The sequence below is a fragment of the Trachemys scripta genome, chromosome 10, assembly GCF_013100865.1.
Source record: "Trachemys scripta elegans isolate TJP31775 chromosome 10, CAS_Tse_1.0, whole genome shotgun sequence".
NCBI lineage: Eukaryota > Metazoa > Chordata > Testudines > Emydidae > Trachemys > Trachemys scripta.
Genome location: NC_048307.1, coordinates 42,586,853 through 42,592,090, shown reverse-complemented (window position 1 = coordinate 42,592,090; position 5,238 = coordinate 42,586,853). Strand labels below are relative to the sequence as shown.

The 5,238-nt window shown below is 43.4% G+C and overlaps 1 long non-coding RNA gene across 1 annotated transcript; it reads right to left on the bottom strand.

Annotated features, from left to right (window-relative positions):
- Positions 1-427: 427 nt before the first annotated feature.
- LOC117884230 lies at positions 428-5,004 on the bottom strand. The gene is made up of 3 exons (XR_004647525.1): positions 4,607-5,004; positions 3,843-3,975; positions 428-637 (listed from the first exon to the last, which is right to left on the bottom strand). It is a non-coding gene; the product is annotated as an uncharacterized LOC117884230 (long non-coding RNA).
- Between the last annotated feature and the right edge of the window lie 234 nt (positions 5,005-5,238).

The following is a 5,238-nucleotide window of genomic DNA, read 5'->3' as shown; positions in this document are numbered from 1 at the left end:
GCAATGCAACAGTAAACACTGCTATTCTGATCAGGTGGCATTTTACTCCTGCTGCTGGCTGTAACTGACAATATAAGATGCAAAGCAAGGGAGGATCAGACCCAATGTTCAACCCACAAGTTGCACTTTGGCCTGCCATGTTCCAGGCCATCCAGCCCTGGTCTGATGAAAGGACCTTAGCAGCCTGTCAGAAACCTCGAGAATTTCAGTGTTTTCTGTGCTGGCCACATGAAAAGGAGAGGAGGGTAACCAGCCCTTGCATTGTGTCATGCAATTACTCCAGCTCTGAATTCCGACCCTTGTTTTGCAACATGCCATGTGGAATTTTATCACCTTCAACAATGAAATCTGTCACCTTCAAGCTGCTTTATTGTAATCTGGGGACTTTAGCCCTGTCCGCTGTAACCCTGCTCTGGGCTGCTTCCATACAGCGCTGCATTCCGCACTGTGCCATCATCAGCATCTATTGATTAGCGCTTTACTGACACCAACAGTGGTAGCTTGAGCCAGGGGCACATTTTGACTCTTCTCACAGGAATCGGATGGTTAAGTGATCTTGCTCCCTTCTCTTTTTGCTTTTCTTCTGTTGTGTGTGCATCCAAATTCTCAAATTCTGTTGGCTTGTTTTTTTCATGATCTGGGGAATTAAAAAAAATAAAATAAACCAAAAAGACAGAAACTGCAACATATGCAGTTTAGAATATTTTCAAACATGATTTTGTTTAATTAAATGTAGGTTTTTAACTACCCAACCACCCTTGTTAGATAGGTTATGAAAATGCCTGCAAGTTTCTTTGAATCAGCTTAAGTGTTAGATCTTATCTGTGGTAACCAAGCTAATAAACCTGTGAGTGAGTCTTCTTCAGCAGATGTAGCAACTGTCCTCGCAGCTCTTGAAGTGTCATGTTTTGTGATTTCCCTTGCTTATCTGCCGATGTGATACACTGAGATCAGAATGCTTTTCTTTGCTGTTTTTTGTTGCTTTTATTGTAGATGCTGCTTTCCCCGCCCCCACCCAGCACTAATAACTAGTGAGAGCAGTTAGGGCTAATACGGGGGAGAAGGAGGGGAAGTTTCCAATTGAAATAATAGTTTGAAAAAATAAATATGGGCTGGTTGAAAATTTTCTGTTGAATCTGGCTTTCAACTGAATTTGGTTTTTCAACTGAATGGGTTTTGTTTGTTTGTTTGCTTTATGGAAAGAGTTTGCTTATTGAAGAAAATTTTCACTTTTCATCTAGCCTCCTCTCACCCCCAAACTAAAAATATTGTGGCTGAACTTTTTGGCTTTTGTTTTTTGACAAAAAGTTCAATTTCCACATAAGATTACAACAATCTTTTTTCATGTTCATTGAAATATTCCACATGGGAAATAAATTCCAACCAGTTCTTTATATACACACATGCATACACCTGAGCCTGGTATCTCAAGTTTTAATTTGCAACAGTTCATAATAATCCTTCAGAAACTTGAAACAGAAATGTTTCCTTAACAAAACTGCTTCTTTTCTTCTTGCATTCACTGCAGGTTGCTTATGAAAGTTGAACTATGCATGCTGGTTTGGTATTACAGGATTACTCACCTCATTTTAGCTCGATGGCACTGATTTTTTTTATAGAGTTGAAATATTTATTTGAAAAATATGTGTAAAGAATGACAGCAACATTACAGAAATGAGGAAAATCAGGAAGTCATGTTTTCTGTCGTTTGCAGTGTTGTTGTAGCCGTGTTGATCCCAGACCTGAAGAAGAGCTCTGTGAAGCTTGAAAACTTGTCTCTTCTTCCCCCAACAAAAGTTGGTCCAGTAAAAGATATGATTTCACTCACATTGTCTCTCTCATGTTTTCTGCTTGGCATTTCTAGGCATCTGTGTCTCTAGCTTTTAGGCACCAACCCAGATATTAAGATTGCAATTAATACTGGAGTTTACTTAATGTGTGCAGATCTGATATCCTTCCCACCATACACTGTCCCACCAGTGACCTTAGCTCTAGGCTGGAGGATAAAGTTTCCTTTCCCTGCTGGCTCCAACCCAAAGCCTCCCTTAATGCAATCAGTTAAGCCCACTGAGATTTTGAGGAAGTGGTGCTGGACTTTTGGGCCCACCTTCTGAGCTGCTGCCTTCAGCAAAGCTCAGGAAGGTGGTGGGAGTAAAGGTGCATCACCATTTCCCCCTGAATTCTGTGACTAGCTGGAAACTGATCCTGCTTCCTATGGCTCCAAGAGGTTGCCTAGGCAGCTGGGAATGGTCAGAAGACAGAGACCTTCCAACCAGGCTTTCAGGCCCCCACCATGCCACCCAAGAATACCCCTTACACATGGGAAATTGGCAGAAAGCCACTTATGCTGTTTTCCCCAATGCTAACTTTCAGTATCTGCTATTTTAGCCTTGGGTTCCCACAGAGCTCTGCGGATGCACCTCAATGCTGACTTGCTACAGTCACAGATATTCCAGCTCTGGGCCTCTCCTGAACAGAGACCCCCTGCTAACATATCTCATTGGCTCACCCCCAAATCTCCACAATGAAAAACCTCTCCTCAGGCACATGCGAATGAGGTTTGCAAAGCAAAAAATAATCCATCAGCTAATGAAAACTCCACATAATTTTTGCTGCAGATAGGACAGGAAAAAATACTTTGTTCCACCAACGGCCTCTTCCAAGACACCTGCTGGAAATATACTCTCTGTATGTTACTTGTTAGGTGGCTCACTCTTTTGATTCCTTTTGCCTTGCAAGTCTTACTTTGGTGCGTGAAGTAGGATTTTCTGACTGCCTATCAGATCCATCCTCCCCAAAGCTTCTGTTTTTTTCCAGCTTGTTAAACCTTTAATACACTTTTTTTAAAATAACACTGATGAGCTGTGCTTTTGGAGTCTGCCGTTATGAGGGATTTGTGATTGGTGTCCACCAGGTATGAGACCACTAACCTCATTTCATTTCTGACTTCCCATCAGGGTAAGGGCTTTACATCCCACTCCCTTCTTGATCATATCCACGTGAAAGAGGAAGGAAAGCAGATGGAATCAATCCAAGAGCTGTCATTCTGCTCTCCAATATTCCCCTCACCAGAGTGCTAAAATTGTGACACCATTCCCATCCCAAGTCATGGATGGGCCTGTGTTGAGAGGACACTGTCAATATACTCTTTTATAGTTTGGTTGGTTAGGTTTTTTTTATTTGTTTGTTTCTATTTCCAATTACTTGCAGTAGCTCCATGGATCTCTGAAAACACAGGGCCGGATCCTCAGCTGATATAAATCTCATGGCTCTGTTGACTTCATGTGAATTTACAACAGAGGAGAGTGGACCCCAACATGTCTTTTCTAACCCGTTTTTCCCCCTTTCCACTTAGCAAACATCAATTCCCCTTAGTCTCACCTATTGATTTATTTCCAACACTGCTGAAATTGACACAGACCTTTTGGTTTACTTTCTTGTTTTTGCAACAGCGTGATGCCAGTACAGCTACTAAACAGCCAGCAGGGAGAGCAGGTGTGCGTGAGCACAATCTGTATTTTGGTAGGACTCATAAAATTGAGACGTCTTACAAGACAATGTCTTGACAACAGAATTATTTATTGAGAATTCATCAAAAAAGTATCATCTGGGTAAATTAGAATCCAGATAATGTCACACACCAAACTATGACACTATTCAGTTAGTCAAGTGTCATTTCCCCTTTAATACAGTCAATTATTTTTCCTTAGGGAAAAGATTTTGGGCCACGTGTTCGTGTAGGGTGGGATGGGTTTCTATGCTGCTTCACTTTTTTTATGTTCTTAAGGAAATTCTGAAAAGTAGGTTTTGTTATTTCTTATATAAATTCCCCTTCTTTTCACCTTTGAATTATCAGGAATAGAGAGCTTGGCCTCCCCTGGTTTGGCTGGAGAACTCCTTGAAGGACCAGACCTTTGAAGTGGGAGCTCAGGTGTCTGTGTTCTTCCTGGGTGTATTTTTCTCCTTTTCCGGGGTCTGAAAAACAAAACAATTGCCTGTGTAATGGGAGAGTCCAACTGTGCCAACAAAAAAAATTAACTGGGCCTACTGCTCATTCCCACTGCTGCTCTAATGCAGGGCAGGCAGGTGGTGGGGGAGCACACACCCCCACCCATGTAGAGCCTCCTGCTCGTTCCTTCTGCTGCTGTCACAAAAAGGCAGGCACATGGTGAAGGGAGGGTCCCATCATGCATGCACTCCTGCTTATTCCCTCTGTTGCAGGGCCAGGCAGGAGTGCAGGTGGGGGTGGGTTCATCTTACAGGCCTCCTGCTCATTCCTTTGCCTCTGATTCACAGCTAGGCAGAGAGAGTTGTGCCAACTGCCAGGGCCTATTTTCCCTGCTGCTCAGACACTGGGGCAGGTGGGTGGGCTGTGAGTCTCATCACAAACACACTGGTGGCCCTTTGAGGTTAACCCTGAACGCCTGGGTGTCCAGTATTGTGAATGGGGCTAACAGGCCACTATTAGATGTGGATGCCCTTGGCTTCCAGGTTGCAGTGCCTCTTCTTCTGGCAGGAACTGTCCGCCCCCAGGGTAGGCGAGAGAGACACTTGGAGCGTTTGTAAAGAGATTTTTGTTCAGAAATTCCTACGTGTTTTTGCTGACCTAAGCACGCTGTAACTTTTCCAAATGCTTCTGACATTTCTCACAGAGCGATCCATTAATGTCACAGACAAGGATTCTGCTGACTTCAGTTTGGCTCCCATGTTCCCTCAGACAGACTCTTTCTTTATGGGGGAATGCCTCAAGCCAAAAAAAGACGAAAAAACAGCCCCTGAGCTAACTGAAAGCAGGCCCAAAGGGAAGAGCTTTCCAGTCGCGCTGCCTCTTGCTGGCTGGCTTCTGTTCTGGGCTTGGGGATGTGCCAAACTTCAGTGCCTCTGTGCTTTTGATTCCTGTTTATGCCCAGCAACATGATTGTCTATAATTATATATAATCTCTCCCTTGTTTACTCTTCTCTATCCAGGTCTGAACACGGCTTGTCGGCAGCTCCCTGCTAACGCTGTCAAGACTCCAGATCCAAAATGTTTCCTGGAGTCCTCAATCTTCTCTTTCAAAAGTAACAGCAAAGTTTGATTCCCCTCCCCCTATCCACCTCCACCAACCACATACTCTCACTCCCTGGCAAATGGACTATTCATACATAATGTGGAAACACATAGTTCACCTTGCCTGCAAATTAACCTAAAGTGTGATCGAAAGGAAACAAATTTGTTGTGTTTAGTTACAGGACCAA